Genomic DNA, 17,279 nt, shown 5'->3' on the forward strand with positions numbered 1-17,279 from the left:
GGCTGAACAGTATAATGATATACTCTTTAGGCTGGTCATGAAACTACTGGTGTGCTTCCTTACACAGCTGGTTCTATCTCGGTATGGGCCTGATGGAGTCACAGAACAGCAGTAAGTCAAGGTCAGAGACCATGTGGTTGCCTCTGGAGAGATACTTTTTATGAACAGATCTGGGAGCAATTGCCTTTTGTCTGTATTTAGCATTTTTAAAGGGAGGGAATCTTATGGCTGTAGAGTAACTTGTGAAGCATTTATAGAACTGATTGACGCATAAATAAGGCCAGGTTGTTGAATAGCTTTTTAACATTTCCAGACTTAAAGAATACCTTATTACTCTATACCAATCAGCCAAGTTTTAATAAGGGTTTATAGTATTGTAAACTGGCATAAAAGCAGACCTATTTTCAGATAACCATAGGGATATTCATTTTATTAGGTCCTAATAGTTGACACAGAAAATATACTTTGTTATAATTTAACACACATTGTTCATATGATTAGGTAAGGATATTTTTTTAACTGTAAAAATTTTAAGGCAGAAGGGGAAAGTGTTTCTTAAATTTTTTTTTAATGATTCTTAAGCTACCAAACTACATAAGGAACTTTACTAGAGCAAGAAATTTCTCAATTATAATAGGAAATGTTTTAATGGAACAAAAATTCAGAGATTTTCCAGTAGGGCTTGAAGTTTAATGATGAGGCTCATAATCCCTCCAGCAACAAAGTTCTTTGATTTGGGGAGTCTAGATTTATAGACTGCTTGTTGGCATATGGTGCGGTTGGAAACTTACTGGGCTGAAGTGAGCACATCTGGGTTCTAGCCCCTGCTGTGCAGCTTATTGTGGGAACTTGGATGTGATTTGATTATATAACATGTAAAGATTTTAAAAATTCTTTTTAGCTTCTAAGAAATTTTGAGCTCCCCGGACAGAATTTCCTCTACTACATTTCTCTTTGCTTTCCCTCCCCTACATCTCTCACTTTTTGTCATGCCCACTGTCACTACTACTGTCACTATTCTTAAGGGGAAATTATAAAAGGAAATGAATACTTAAAAACAGAATGATCAAAGATGCTTATCTCACAAACTCTAATGTAGTGCTCTTAGGTTTCCCAAACATGGCTTAGATCTGAGGTCTTTTTGTCCGCTTAAACCCAGACTTTCAATATAGCTCCATTTAAGTACCTGAAGATGAAACAACGAAAGTGTCTAAGTGTTCCTGATAAAAAGAGAAGAGAGAAAAAAGCAGAGTGATTTTGTTTTTATACTTGTGGAATTTGTCATCAACTCATCTTAAAGAGTCAGGATGACTCTTGAACAAATAGCAACCACATGGAAATACAGTCACATCAGTGTTCTGGAATCTGATACCTTCAGATCAGAGTCCTTTCTCTTGGGAAAGGGGGAGTGGTCCAGACGTCTTTGCAGGCTTTATCACTAATCCTGCCCACATCCAGTGGAGAGTAGAACTTAAGTATAATTAGCGGTCAGTGTGCTTCTGGTATGGCTGAGTAAGCTTCTAGGAGACTGACCCTTCCACAAACAACAACTATAAACTCTGGGAAAAATACAAAGATCAACCACATAAAGGCACTGGAGAAAAACACAGCAGAAAAACAAAGCAGGGAAGCTAGCATTTGAACAAAAGGAGTGATACAAGGAGAGTTTCCTGAATTTTGTGGCTTGTAAAGTGAGGGCAGACTCCAGTCACTGCTGCATAAGGTGACTAAAACTCTTACAGAAAACTTGCAGTCCTGTTGTCTAAAAGACAGATTTCAGGCAACCAAGAGCCATTGGAAAGTGAGGGTGGAATTGCAGGAAGGTGAGAACCAGAGAGAGAGGAAACACAAATTCTGTGTATACAGTTTGCCCAAACCTCTGATCTATCCCTGAATTACACATGTGCATGGTAAACTGCAGGCAGACCACTTAAGGATTAAAAAGCTGAGTAAATATGTCCATGCCACTCTCTCACTTTGTCACAGCTTACCCTTCCCCCTCCCCATATCCTCAAGTCCATTCTCTAGTAGGTCTGTGTCTTTATACACTACCAAACATAAAATAGATAGCTAGTGGGAAGCAGCCGCATAGCACAGGGAGATCAGCTCACTGCTTTGTGACCACCTAGAGAGGTGGGATAGGGAGGGTGGGAGGGAGGGAGACGCAAGAGGGAAGAGATATGGGAACATATATATATGTATAACTGATTCACTTTGTTATAAAGCAGAAACTAACATACCATTGTAAAGCAATTATACTTCAATAAAGATGTTAAAAAAAAAAAAAAAAAGCTGAGTAAGATTTGAGCTGCTTTCCAAGGCACCAAATTTACAGTTTTAGTTCAACCAAGTTAATTGACTTCTAGACCAAAAAATTCAACACTCATCAGAGGACTATAACAGAACTCAGTCTCCACAACTTACCATTCACAATGTCCAGCTACAATTCAAAAGTTCTTGTTGAAGAACAAGAACATGTGTACCATTCTCAAAAGAAAAGATGATCATTGGGCACTGACCCTGATGTTGAAAATAGCAAACAAGGATTTTAAAGTAGCTCTTATAACTATGCTCAGTAACATAATGGAAAATATGCTTGAAATGATTGAAAAGATATAAATTCTCAGGAGAAAAATAAAAAATTTTACAAAGAACCAAATGGAAATTCTAAAACTGAAATATACAATATCTGAATTAAAAAATTTTATTGGATGGACTTAACAGCACAATGGAGATGACAGAAGAAAGAGTTGGTGAATTTGAAGATAAATCAAAAGAAAATTAGTGTCAGTACTCTTAACTGCTTACAGAATTTACTGTAATCTTATATCTTCATCTCCAAACCATGACTTAAAATTATCTTTGCAGAACTAACGTTAGCTCCATTACCTTAACTAGAGAATATGCCCTGCCATTCATTTGGAAAGAGAACAATAATGATTCAAAAGAACCTTAGTGCAGTCAGTATATACCAATTAACTAATCAACTAGAGGTTGATATCTATTTCTCATTATAAAATCATTCAAGACCTTCTAGGATTTTAATAATTAACTACTTTAATTGGCATGAATGTTGATAAAATCTAATTTTCCAATTAAAACCCCCTATCGTACTTAACTTTTAGCTCTTAGAACATTTTACAGTAATGAGTCCCAGGTAATAACAATAGCTGAACTTTATTGAGCACTTGTGTGCCAGGTGCTATGCTTGGAGTTTACATCATGTACTCCTCAAAACAATCTTAAGAAGTAGGTATCAATTTAATGCTATTTTTAGAAATGAAGAAACTGAGGCTTTGTAATGTCGCCTTACATGTTGTCACATAGCTAGTAAATGATGATGTCAGAATTGAAACCCAAGCTTTCTGAAGCCAAAGATCACGTGCTTCACTTTTATATTATGCTGCCTCCTCAGGTCTTATCCATTTTGTAACCAGAGCAGTCACAGTAGCAATAATGAGACTGTACAACCATTAATACACATGAATTAAAGCTGTGTCTTTTTTTTTTTTTAACTTTGGGTTTTTTTTTTTGTTTGTTTGTTTGTTTGTTTACTTATGGCTGTGTTGGGTCTTCGTTTCTGTGCGAGGGCTTTCTCTAGTTGCAGCAAGTAGGGGCCACTCTTCATCGCGGTGCGCGGGCCTCTCACTATCGCAGCCTCTCTTGTTGCGGAGCACAGGCTCCAGACGCGCAGGCTCAGTAATTGTGGCTCAACGGGCCTAGTTGCTCTGTGTCATGTGGGATCTTCCCAGACCAGGGCTCGCACCCGTGTCCCCTGCATTGGCAGGCAGATTCTCAACCACTGCGCCACCAAGGAAGCCCGAAAGCTGTGTCTTTAATTGTAAATGATTCTAACCTTTGTCAGTTATTTAATCTACACCAATACCTTCAAAGGCCAAACATTTAATGAGGTGTGGCTAATGACTATAAAAAGTACTTTTCTTCATAATGTTTATACATTATTTCAGTGTGAACTCTCCTTAGGATAAACAGGGATTTTTGAACCTTTTATCATCTCCAGGTTATCTGTAACAATGCTGCTTTTGATTTAAGGGCTACAAAATACATTAATTGTGATGCTTAATCTACAGTGTATTTACAATACAAAGTACCTAATAAGAATTTCATGTTATAGTCAATTTTAATTTAAACACAGTTAACGGGGTTCTTTGCGCTCTTGTGGAAAAAATTCTGAAACTACTTTGGTTTAGTCATTTAAAAATATTTGAATTATGTTAAAATAATCCATGGTATGTTAAAAATTTTAATAGTCTTTAGAATATCATAAATACCAATAATATCCTGCCCCTTTTCTTCCTACCTCTCGGCCCACTTTCCAGAAGTCAGTCCCCTTAACCCTTTTAGCTATTTTCTCTGGCATTTATCTCTCTTTTCTGAATAATATGGATATTTTGTTATTTTAAAAACTTATTGAAAACATAGTCTATTGAACTTATCCCATCAGTGGAGAAAGCCTATTTGTGTGTGATTGTTTGGGGTAAGATAATAAATTTCTAAAAAGCCAAATTATACCCAATGTTGGCAAGGATATAGAGGAACCAGAACTCTCACACACTACTGGTGAGAATGTAAAATGGTACAACTTCTTTGGAAAAGAATTTGGCAGTTTCTTAAAAACGTTAAGTGTGTACCTACCACGTGATCCATCCATTCCATGCCTAGATATTTACCCAAGAGAAACAAAAGCATATATTCATTAAAAGACTTATACATGAATGTTCATAGCAGCTTTACTTGTAATAGTCCCCAAGTGGAAACAGCCCAAATGTTCATCAATAGTGAATGGAAATAAGCTGTGGTATATCCACACAAAGAAATAGTACTCAGTAGTACATTCATAAAGAAATGAACTACTGATATACACTACAACACGGTTGACTCTCAAAGTATTTATGTTGGGTGAAAGGATCTAGACAAAAAAGAGAATATACTTGAGGATTCCATGTATATAGAATTCTAGGAAATGCAAATTAATTTATAGTTGACAGAAAGCAAATCATTGGTTGCCTGGGAATTAAGAGGAAGAGAAGTAGAAAAGGAGGATTACAAAGAGACGTGAGAAAATTTGGGGGTGTGATGGATACGTTCATTATCTTGTGAAGTTGGTTTCATGGGTGTATACATATGTAATAATTGTACAATTTAAATATGTGCAATTTATTGTATGTCAAGTATACATCAACAAATCTATCACAAATAATTTCAAAAGCTATAAATCTATCTCTAATTGCATGCAGCCTGAAATATCTTCACAAGCTATGTCCTTCCATAGTTACTAATTTTCACTTTTCCTAACATTTTCATCTAATTTTTAGTCATTATCACACTTTCTGAATCATATTCAAATGCAAGATAACATTTGATTAACACACTGAGCCTCTACTCTTTGCCAGGCACCATGCTTGGATGTTTTCACTCACCTTATGTTATTTATACATGTGTGACTATGTACATTTAACTTAACCCCTACCTTTTTAATGCTCTGCTAACACTGGACCATTAATTGTCCCATACATGCCTTTCATTCCTGCATCCAAATCTATGCTCAGGTTCTCTCTAAGTAGAAATTCCTCTTCATCTGGTTTCTGGTTCTTATTATTAGTATTTTATTAAAAACCTAGCAGAAGTCCTTACTCCTCTAAGAAGCATAATCATATCACTCATAATTTAATCTCTCCTTTCCCTGTGTAGCACAGTCTGCCTCGTATTAGTGTCATTTATGTGTTTATGTAAAGTTCTCTATCCTATTATGTTATGAATATTGGAGAGAAGGACTGTTCCTTATTGCTCTTCACATTTTCAACCAATCCTTGCACGTGGGGGACACTCAACACACCTTTGTTGAATTGCATTTCTACTTTGGTGGACTTTTTGTAGTGTTTCTCTACTGCATTCTACCCACAGGTGTCCTTTGCCCTTCTAATATTTATGTCTCATGAAATTTAAAGTAAAGAAGCAAAATTTAAAATGCTGGAACATAAGTTTTTTTAGGTTAGTCTCTTGATCTCACCTTCTGCTTTCTCCAATTTTAAAAAAACAACAACAACTCTGAATATGTGAGGACAATTTTTAGTTTTCAAGGAACTCTAAGACATAAAACACACGTATTACATGCAAAATATTTCTTCGACAGTCCTCTGTGGGCAGCAAAAACTCACATGGTCCCAGATAGTGGTTTTGTTTGTTGCTCTTACAGTCTCTGAACTGCTGCCCTCACGTTAGGATGCCCTCAGTGCAGTTCTTCTCAAAATCAGGTTGTCCTTCCAATTTTTATTCTACAAGATGTTTTTTTCAGATTCATTTCCCCCTGACCTGGCTAGTTTTGCTGCTCAAACAAGATGATGGACTATGGGGAAGAATAAGAGCCTCACATGTTGTAGAAGCTAAATAGATGTTTAAATCATGAATGAATGAATAAGTGGTTTTTAAGGACAGAAAGCCATTACCATTGAAATTTCACTCACTGCCCAGAATGTCAAGGTAAGAGAATCAAATCAAAATTGAGTCAAATTGTGTTTGGGGATGTTTTTAGTTAAAAATCAAGAATCAGAGAATCTGTTTTCAAGGCTTCCAGCAAAATTCACACAAAATTGTACACAAAATTGCACAGTGTCCATATTGGAAATGTGGTAATTTCCCGGATGAATGTTTTATTAGTTTTGAGTAGAGAATTAGATCAGAAATGACATGAAATCTCTAGCCTCGTTTCTCTCAAACTCTAGACATATCTATCCACCTTCCTCCTTACATATCCACGTGGATGTCTCAAAAACATCTCAAACTCTAGGTGTTCAAAACTGAACTCCTAATCTTTTCCCCTCAAACCAGTTCCACCCACGATTTTTCGATCTCAATTGATAACAACTTCATTCTTCCAGTTTCCCAGGCACTAGCCTTGGCGTCATCCTTGAGTCCTCATTTTATCTCACCCCTACACCCATTTCACCCCTCCATTGTCACTATCCACCTCCAAGCTGTCATAGATCTTGCCTGGATTATGGCACTTGCTTCTGACCTGTCTTCCTGCTTGTCTCCTGCAGTCCCCTATAGTCTACTCTCTTTAATGCAGGCAGTATGATCCTTTGAAAATGTACCTCATAACAGAGCACTCCTCTGCTCAAAACCCTGAAGTGGCGCCCCATCTCACTTGGAGTAAGTGCATGGTCTTACCTGCCCCAGCACACCCTCTCACCTACTTCTATTTCTCATCCCAGTCTCCCCGCTCCAGACTGGCTTTTGCTCTCCTCCAGAATGCCAGACAGGCCCTACCCTAGGGCCTGTGCTGCAGTCCTTTCCTCTGGCCAGACACTCCTTTCCCCAGAATCTGCTTGGCTAATTTCCTTATCTGTTGTAGGTGCCATCCTCACACTCCCAACCCCCCTTCTCCTACTCTACTCTTTCCTTTTTCCTTAGCCTTCACTTAAATTTATCATTTATTGTCTAACTTTCCCTACTAGAATATAAGAACCACAGATCAGGCATCTTTCTTGAATTAATGGGTATACCCAATGTCTAACTTTCCCTACTAGAATATAAGAACCACAGATCAGGCATCTTTCTTGAATTAATGGGTATAGAGTATGTGTGAGACACATAGTGGGTGCCCAAGAAATATTTGTTGAAAGAATTAATTGAGACCATTGTCTTAGAAAAAATAGAGTATAAAATATTAGTGTTTGTCCATCTTTTCTGAGGATAATACACAACAAAATCGTAGCTATATTAGTATAAGGGAATTCAGTTAGATCCAACTTAATTAGAAAAAGCTTATATAATTTTATGATCTTAGGATGTTTAGAATTTATATACATTTCATATCATACCATCTGTTTTTAAAGAGTATTTTTAATACTCTGAGGGAAATCTATATTTTTAAATAAGACTCAGTGATCTCAACATTATTATAGATAATAACCGTGCTATGTATGTGGTGGTTAGTAAGAAGAAATAGTATGCCCAAAATGTATGGGTAAACTGTTAGTAACACATACATATTGAAGGCAAATTTCAAGTGGTTATCTTATTGTGACCACAACTTAGAAAACAATTTGTTAGATGATTGATCCACGGTACTGATGCCTTACATACTTTATTGAAAAGAAACAAAAACATTGCTGTGAAAAGGGCTGATAGCAAAAACTTTAGTGACCAACAGAGCAAGGCACTGGCCAATCAGGATGGACACTGGTCTTCTAGTGACATCAACCCTGCTGCCCATCCCTGATGTCTCTGGGAAAAAGAGCCCAGGACTGAAGTTTATTGATCTTTCACTTCAAAAACTAGGAAAAAGGAAGACAGAGAAAGCATTTCCAAACAATGGGAATCAATAGTGACTTTGGCCAGAATTCAAATCCATGCCCTGAAATGAGAGATGGTAATAGGGTCATATTCTACAGAAGCACTTAATAGCTAAGAGCATGTGACATACGAATATTTTGTTTTTACATGCATAAGTTAGGGATGGTCATTTGAGAGACAAAAGAGCTGATTTATCAAATAATTCTAACAGAGTTCTCTTATGCAATAATTATCCCTAGTAGGTTTAACATATATTTTAATTTTAACAACCTGACTTCCACACTACTATTTTTTTTTCACACTACTATTAAGGAAATAATCATTTGTGTAAAATGTAGTATACTTTTGTCTAAAGACATGAGTTGGGAAGTAAAGAAAACAAAGGACTTAGAGAGTGCCCCAAAATTTACTTGGAAGAAAAACACTAGCTTTTTTGCCAAGATGTTATAGTTTGGAAACTATGGAAGATATGACTGCTTTGGTTTAGTGAGGTTTCAGAAGCAATAGTTTTAAGATTCTTTTGCAATGTCTCTGGAGCCCCTGCTGTGAAAATGGCAGGACAATATGGAAAGTCCAAGTAATCATAACTGGAAATAACAGAACCCAGCAGCTGATAAAGGTTATTAGATATTAGAGCAACACATTCTTTTGGCAATGGAAGCAGAATGGGAAACAAGAAAAGTTCTTTATTTGCTGGCAGTCACTGAATAATAGGCTGTACATTTCCGGTCACTCTGAGAAGGATGAGCCTTACCATTGGGAGGGACCACCAGATGCTAAGTAGCCACCTGGGAAAAGCAAAACGTAACTGAATAGCCAACACCCCATTTGTTGAAAGACACCTTTTAGACACTCAATCCCAACTGACAATGCAAAGAGCGGAGAAAATCTCAGACACCGCTGATGCTAGTCACCGAAGCACTGATCTTTACTCTTGGCATAAAGTAGAAAAAGAAACAGTACCTAGACTTTTTTAAAAAAATAATTTTCATAAATATGCATTTGTCGTTACTTTGTAACTAAAAAAAAAAAAAAAGAGAGATTCAATTAATGACCTACCCTTTAAATTTGGGGTTTTATGATCAAAAGAGCACCCATGAAGGCCCATTTAATCCAGGTGGTTTTTCCTCTTGGCTGGTGTCTGGAGGAGAGTCAAGGCTGAGAGATGTTAATTGCAAGAGAGGAGATGCATGCAGGTGAGAAATAAGTTCAATTATATTCACAATTACTGAGGCCCAAAACTATTTTTTGATTTATCATAAGATAAGTAGCACCAAGAAGCACACTGCATGTGAATATTTACATAGCAGAGGATTTGATTAAGAAGAGTGATCAACCATAACATAAATAATGATTGTAGGAAAGTAAAGCGTAGGCAAGTTTCTTAGTCACAAATAAAGAATGGGAAACTGCATTTTGCCTTTCTTCAGTGAGAAAGATCATTATTCCTAATGAGTTTTTCTCTTCTTTTCTTTTCAATTATTCAGAGTTCAGGACATGTTCCTTTATTCTGTTCTCCCAATGAACCAAGAGTTGCATTCCTACTTTTCTTCCTTGAAGTCCTTTTCTCTTTTTGAACGGGCTTCATAGTCTTGTCTTATCCTCCTATGATATATCATATATCTTTTGCCCAGCCTGATTCAATCTTCCCAGTTTCTGATCCTTCTTCACTGTGGGGAACTTGTTCCAGAACCTGCTGGACTTTCTCACATCCCTTATTTCCTTCAAAGTTGTTTTTGTCTCTCCATTTGTATTGACATACCTCACCCTTCCCCTTAGATAATGTCCAGTCTCAAGTTCATGGCGATCAAGCATCCCATATTTCAGTCCTTAAAAGTCCTCATAGATAGAACTGAATAAAAAAGGGACAAGCTGAGACAATTACAAGCCAGGAAACATTTTAAGGACACTTTCATGATATAGTCTTTGTTCAGGTAACAAATGAAGCTAGATATAAATATTTATTTATTCAGAAACTACTATTTATTAAACTAGTATTTAATCAGCCATTGTCTGATTTCCTCATACCTCCTGGGCTTTGGGTGTACAAAGTTAGAGTTTTAAACAGATATATTCATATGCGATATGATGATTTTCCCCAGATGATATAAATTGCAAATGGAGTGTAACTTATTTTCATTTCATAATGTGTATGTGTGTCCCTGGGAAATGGATAAATGGGTTTTCTTGCTTTAGATTTGATTCAATTGAATGAATAAACTTTCACTGACTTTTTAAATTAAACTTTTAATTTTGGGATAATTGTAAATTCTTATGCGATTGTAAGAAACAAGAGAGATCCTGTGTACCCTTCCCAAGTTATCTCAATAGTAACATCTTGAACAAGCACAGTACAGTATATTGACATTGATACAGTCAAGATACAGAACAGTTACATCAACACCAAGATGCTTCATGCCACCCTTTTGTAGCCACATCCACTTCCCTTATTCCCACCCGCTACTTAACCCTAACATCCACTAATCTATTCTCCATTTCTGTGGTCTTATCATTTCAAGAATGTTATATGAATGAAATTATGAAGTATATAAACTTTGTGATTGGCTTTTTTAAGGTCAACAGATTCTCTAGAGATTCAACTAATTGTTGCATGTATCAATAGTTCATTACTTTTTATTGTCAAGCAGAATTCTATGGTATGACTGTATAGCAGTTTGTTTAACCACTCACTCATTGAAGAATATCTGGATTGTTTTGGTTTTGGGCTATTATAAATAAAACTGCTATATGCATTTGTATACAGGTTTTTGCATGAACATAATTCTTTATTTCTCTGGGATAAATGTCCAGAAGTACAATTCCTGGGTCTTATGGTAGCTGCATATTTAGTTTTTAAAGATTGACAAGCCGTTTCCCGGAGTAGCTGTACCATTTTACCTTTCCACAAGAAATATGTGAATGATCCAATTTCTCTATATTCTCAATAGCACTGAAGTCCCTATTTTTTATTTTAGCCTTTCTAGTAGGTGTGTAGTAATATCTCATTGTAGTTTTAATTTGCAATTCCCTAATAGCTAATGATGTTGAACATATTTTCACAAGCTTATTTGTTATCTTTGTATCTTCCTTTTTTTAATTTTATTTATTTTTTAAACATCTTTATTGGAGTATAATTGCTTTACAATGGTGTGTTAGTTTCTGCTTTATAACAAAGTGAATCAGTTATACATATACATATGTTCCCATATCTCTTCCCTCTTGCATCTCCCTCCCTCCCACCCTCCCTATCCCACCCTTCTAGGTGGTCACAAAGCACTGAGCTGATCTCCCTGTGCTATGCGGCTGCTCCCCACTAGCTATCTATTTTACATTTGGTAGTGTATATATGTCCATGCCACTCTCTCACCCTGTCACATCTTACCCCTCCCCCTCCCCATATCCTCAAGTCCATTCTCTAGTAGGTCTGTCTCTTTATTCCCGTCTTGCCACTAGGTTCTTCATGACTTTTTTTTTTTTTCCCTTAAATTCCATATATATGTGTTAGCATACTGTATTTGTTTTTCTCTTTCTGACTTACTTCACTCTGTATGACAGACTCTAACTCCATCCACCTCACTACAAATACCTCCATTTCATTTCTTTTTATGGCTGAGTAATATTCCATTGTATATAGATGCCACATTTTCTTTATCCATTCATCCGATGATGGACACTTAGGTTGCTTCCATGTCCTGGCTATTGTAAATAGTGCTGCAATGAACATTTTGGTACATGACTCTTTTTGAACTATGGTTTTCTCAGGGTATATGCCCAGTAGTGGGATTGCTAGGTCATATGGTAGTTCTATTTTTAGTTTTTTAAGGAACCTCCATACTGTTCTCCATAGTGGCTGTATCAATTTACATTCCCACCAACAGTGCAAGAGTGTTCCCTTTTCTCCACACCCTCTCCAACATTTATTCTTTCTAGATTTTTTGATGATGGCCATTCTGACCGCTGTGAGATGATATCTCATTGTAGTTTTGATTTGCATTTCTCTAATGATTAATGATGTTGAGCATTCTTTCATGTGTCTGTTGGCAATCTGTATATCTTCTTTGGAGAAGTGCCTATTTAGGTCTTCTGCCCATTTTTGGATTGGGTTGTTTGTTTTTTTGTTATTGAGCTGCATGAGCTGCTTGTAAATCTTGGAGATTAATCCTTTGTCAGTTGCTTCATTTGCAAATATTTTCTCCCATTCTGAAGGTTTTCTTTTCGTCTTGTTTATGGTTTCCTTTGCTGTGCAAAAGCTTTTAAGTTTCATTAGGACCCATTTATTTATTTGTGTTTTTATTTCAATTTCTCTAGGAGCTGGGTCAAAAAGGATCTTGCTGTGATATATGTCATAGAGTGTTCTGCCTATGTTTTCCTCTAAGAGTTTGATAGTGTCTGGCCTTACACTTAGGTCTTTAATCCATTTTGAGTTTATTTTTGTGTATGGTGTCAGGGAGTGTTCTAATTTCATACTTTTACATGTACCTGTCCAGTTTTCCCAGCGCCACTTATTGAAGAGGCTGTCTTTTCTCCACTGTATATGCTTGCCTCCTTTATCAAAGATAAGGTGACCATATGTGTATGGGTTTATCTCTGGGCTTTCTATCTTGTTCCATTGATCTATGTTTCTGTTTTTATGCCAGTACCAAACTGTCTTGATTACTGTAGCTTAGTAATATAGTCTGAAGTCAGGGAGCCTGATTCCTCCAGCTCCATTTTTCGTTCTCAAGATTGCTTTGGCTATTCGGGGTCTTTTGTGTTTCCATACAAATTGTGAAATTTTTTGTTCTAGTTCTGTGAAAAATGCCAGTGGTAGTTTGATAGGGATTGCATTGAATCTGTAGATTGCCTTGGGTAGTAGAGTCATTTTCACAATGTTGAGTCTTCCAATCCAAGAACATGGTATATCTCTCCATCTGTTTGTATCATCTTTAATTTCTTTCATCAGTGTCTTATAATTTTCTGCATACAGGTCTTTTGTCTCCTTAGGTAGGTTTATTCCTAGATATTTTATTCTTTGTTGCAATGGTAAACAGGAGTGTTTTCTTAATTTCACTTTCAGATTTTTCATCATTAATGTATAGGAATGCAAGAGATTTCTGTGCATTAATTTTGTATCCTGCTACTTTACCAAATTCATTGATTAGCTCTAGTCGTTTTCTGGTAGCATCTTTAGGATTCTCTATGTATAGTATCATGTCATCTGCAAACACTGACAGCTTTACTTATTCTTTTCTGATTTGGATTCCTTTTATTTCTTTTTCTTCTCTGATTGCTATGGCTAAAACTTCCAAAACTATGTTGAATAATAGTGGTGATAGTGGGCAACCTTGTCTTGTTCCTGATCTTAGTGGAAATGGTTTCAGTTTTTCACCATTGAGGACAATGTTGGCTGTGGGTTTGTCATATATGGCCTTTATTATGTTGAGGAAAGTTCCCTCTATGCCTACTTTCTGCAGGGCTTTTATCATAAATGGGTGTTGAATTTTGTCGAAAGCTTTCTCTGCATCTATTGAGATGATCATATGGTTTTTCTCCTTCAATTTGTTAATATGATGTATCACGTTGATTGATTTGCGTATACTGAAGAATCCTTGCATTCCTGGAATAAACCCCACTTGATCATGGTGTATGATCCTTTTAATGTGCTGTTGGATTCTGTTTGCTAGTATTTTGTTGAGGATTTTTGCATCTATGTTCATCAGTGATATTGGCCTGTAGTTTTCTTTCTTTGTGACATCTTTGTCTGGTTTTGGTATCAGGGTGATGGTGGCCTTGTAGAATGAGTTGGGGAGTGTTCCTCCCTCTGCAATATTTTGGAAGAGTTTGAGAAGGATAGGTGTTAGCTCTTCTCTAAATGTTTGATAGAATTCGCCTGTGAAGCCATCTGGTCCTGGGCTTTCATTTGTTGGAAGATTTTTAATCACAGTTTCAATTTCAGTGCTTGTGATTGGTCTGTTCATATTTTCTATTTCTTCCTGGTTCAGTCTCGGCAGGTTGTGCATTTCTAAGAATCTGTCCATTTCTTCCAGGTTGTCCATTTTATTGGCATAGAGTTGCTTGTAGTAATCTCTCATGATCGTTTGTATTTCTGCAGTGTCAGTGGTTACTTCTCCTTTTTCATTTCTAATTCTATTGATTTGAGTCTTCTCCCTTTTTCTCTTGATGAGTCTGGCTAATGGTTTATCAGTTTTGTTTATCTTCTCAAAGAACCAGCTTTTAGTTTTATTGATCTTTGCTATTGTCTCCATTACTTTTTCATTTATTTCTGATCTGATCTTTATGATTTCTTTCCTTCTGCTAGCTTTGGGGTTTTTTTGTTCTTCTTTCTCTAATTGCTTTAGGTGCAAGGTTAGGTTGTTTATTCGAGATGTTTCCTGTTTCTTGAGGTAGGCTTGTATTGCTATAAACTTCCCTCTTAGAACTGCTTTTGCTGCATCCCATAGGTTTTGGGTCGTCGTGTCTCCATTGTCATTTGTTTCTAGGTATTTTTTGATTTCCCCTTTGATTTCTTCAGTGATCACTCCGTTATTAAGTAGTGTATTGTATAGCCTCCATGTGTTTGTATTTTTTACAGATCTTTTCCTGTAATTGATATCTAGTCTCATAGCCTTGTGGTCGGAAAAGATACTTGATACGATTTTAATTTTCTTAAATTTACCTAGGCTTGATTTGTGACCCAAGATATGATCTATCCTGGAGAATGTTCCATGAGCACTTGAGAAAAATGTGTATTCTGTTGTTTTTGGGTGGAATGTCCTATAAATATCAATTAAGTCCATCTTGTTTAATGTATCATGTAGAGTTTGTGTTTCCTTATTTATTTTCATTTTGGATGATTTGTCCATTGGTGAAAGTGGGGTGTTAAAGTCCCCTACTATGATTGTGTTACTGTTGATTTCCCCTTTTATGGCTGTTAGTATTTGCCTTATGTATTGAGGTGCTCCTATGTTCTGTGCATAAATATTTACAATTGTTATAGCTTCCTCTTGGATTGATCCCTTGATCATTATATAGTGTCCTTCTTTGTCCCTTGTAATAGTCTTTATTTTAAAGTCTATTTTGTCTGATATGAGGATTGCTACTCCAGCTTTCTTTTGATTTCCATTTGCATGGAATATCTTTTTCCATCCCCTCACTTTCAGTCTGTATGTGTCTCTAGGTCTGAAGTCGGTCTCCTGTAGACAGCATATATATGGGTCTTGTTTTTGTGTCCATTCAGCCAGTCTGTGTCTTTTGGTGGGAGCATTTAATCCATTTACATTTAAAGTAGTTATCGATATGTATGTTCCTATTCCCATTTTCTTAAATGTTTTGGGTTTGTTATTGTAGGTGTTTTCCTTCTCTTGTGTTTCTTGCCTAGAGAAGTTCCTTTCGCATTTGTTGTAAAGCTGGTTTGGTGGTGCTGAACTCTCTCAGCTTTTGCTTGTCTGTAAAGGTTTTAATTTCTCCATCAAATCTGAATGAGATCCTTGCTGGGTAGAGTAATCTTGGTTGTAGGTTTTTCTCCGTCATCACTTTAAGTATATCCTGCCACTCCCTTCTGGCTTGCAGAGTTTCTGCTGAAAGATCAGCTGTTAACCTTATGGGGATTCCCTTGTGTGTTATTTGTTGTTTTTCCCTTGCTGCTTTTAATATGTTTTCTTTATATTTAATTTTTTGACAGTTTGATTAATATGTGTCTTGGCATGTTTATCCTTGGATTTATCCTGTATGGGACTCTCTGTGCTTCCAGGACTTGGTTAACTATTTCCTTTCCCATATTAGGGAAGTTTTCAACTATAATCTCTTCAAATATTTTCTCAGTCCCTTTCTTTTTCTCTTCTTCTTCTGGGACCCCTATAATTCGAATGTTGGTGCATTTAATGTTGTCCCAGAGGTCTCTGAGACTGTCCTCAGTTCTTTTCATTCTTTTTTCTTTATTCTGCTCTGCAGTAGTTATTTCCACTATTTTATCTTCCAGGTCACTTATCCGTTCTTCTGCCTCAGTTATTCTGCTATTGACCCCGTCTAGAGTATTTTTAATTTCATTTATTGTGTTTTCCATCATTGCTTGGTTCCTCTTTAGTTCTTCTACATCCTTGTTAAATGTTTCTTGCATTTTGTCTATTCTGTCTCCAAGATTTTGGATCATCTTTACTATCATTATTCTGAATTCTTTTTCAGGTAGACTGCCTATTTCCTCTTCATTTGTTAGGTCTGGTGTGTTTTGACCCTGCTCCTTCATCTGCTGTGTGTTTTTCTGTCTTCTCATTTTGCTTATCTTACTGTGTTTGGGGTCTCCTTTTCACAGGCTGCAGGTTCGTAGTTCCCGTTGTTTTTGGTATCTGTCCCCAGTGGCCAAGGTTGGTTCAGTGGGTTGTGTAGGCTTCCTGGTGGAGGGGACTAGTGCCTGTGTTCTGGTGGATGAAGCTGGATCTTGTCTTTCTGGTGGGTACGTCCACGTCTGGTGGTGTGTTTTGGGGTGTCTGTGGCCTTATTATGATTTTAGGCAGCCTCTCTGCTAATGGATGGGGCTGTGTTCCTGTCTTGCTAGTTGTTTGGCATAGGGTGTCCAGCACTGTAGCTTGCTGGTCCTTGAGTGAAGCTGGGTCTTCATGTTGAGGTGGAGATCTCTGAGAGATTTTCGCCATTTGGTATTACATGGAGCTGGGAGGTCTCTTGTGGACCAGTGTCCTGAACTTGGCTCTCCCACCTCAGAGGCACAGCCCTGATGACTGGCTGGAGCACCAAGAGCCTTTCATCCACACGGCTCAGAATAAAAGGGAGAAAAAATAGAAAGAAAGAAAAAAAGAGGATAAAATAAAATAAAATAAAGCTATTATGATAAAAAATAAGAAAAAATTATTAAGGAAATATTTATTAAGAAAAAAAATTTTTTTAATTTTTTATAATAAATTTATTAATTTTTTATAAGAAAAAATAAGAAAGAAATTATTAAGGGAAAATTTAATTTAAAAAATTTT

At 36.6% G+C, this 17,279-nt stretch overlaps 1 long non-coding RNA gene across 2 annotated transcripts in view; it reads left to right on the forward strand.

Annotated features, from left to right (window-relative positions):
- Window positions 1-17,279, forward strand: part of LOC309635158 — a 161,558-nt gene that overhangs the window by 85,547 nt on the left and 58,732 nt on the right. The gene's annotated exons all lie outside the window — the stretch shown is intronic.

This window comes from Balaenoptera borealis, assembly GCF_965194805.1.
Source record: "Balaenoptera borealis genome assembly, chromosome: 9".
NCBI classification, from domain to species: Eukaryota; Metazoa; Chordata; class Mammalia; order Artiodactyla; family Balaenopteridae; genus Balaenoptera; species Balaenoptera borealis.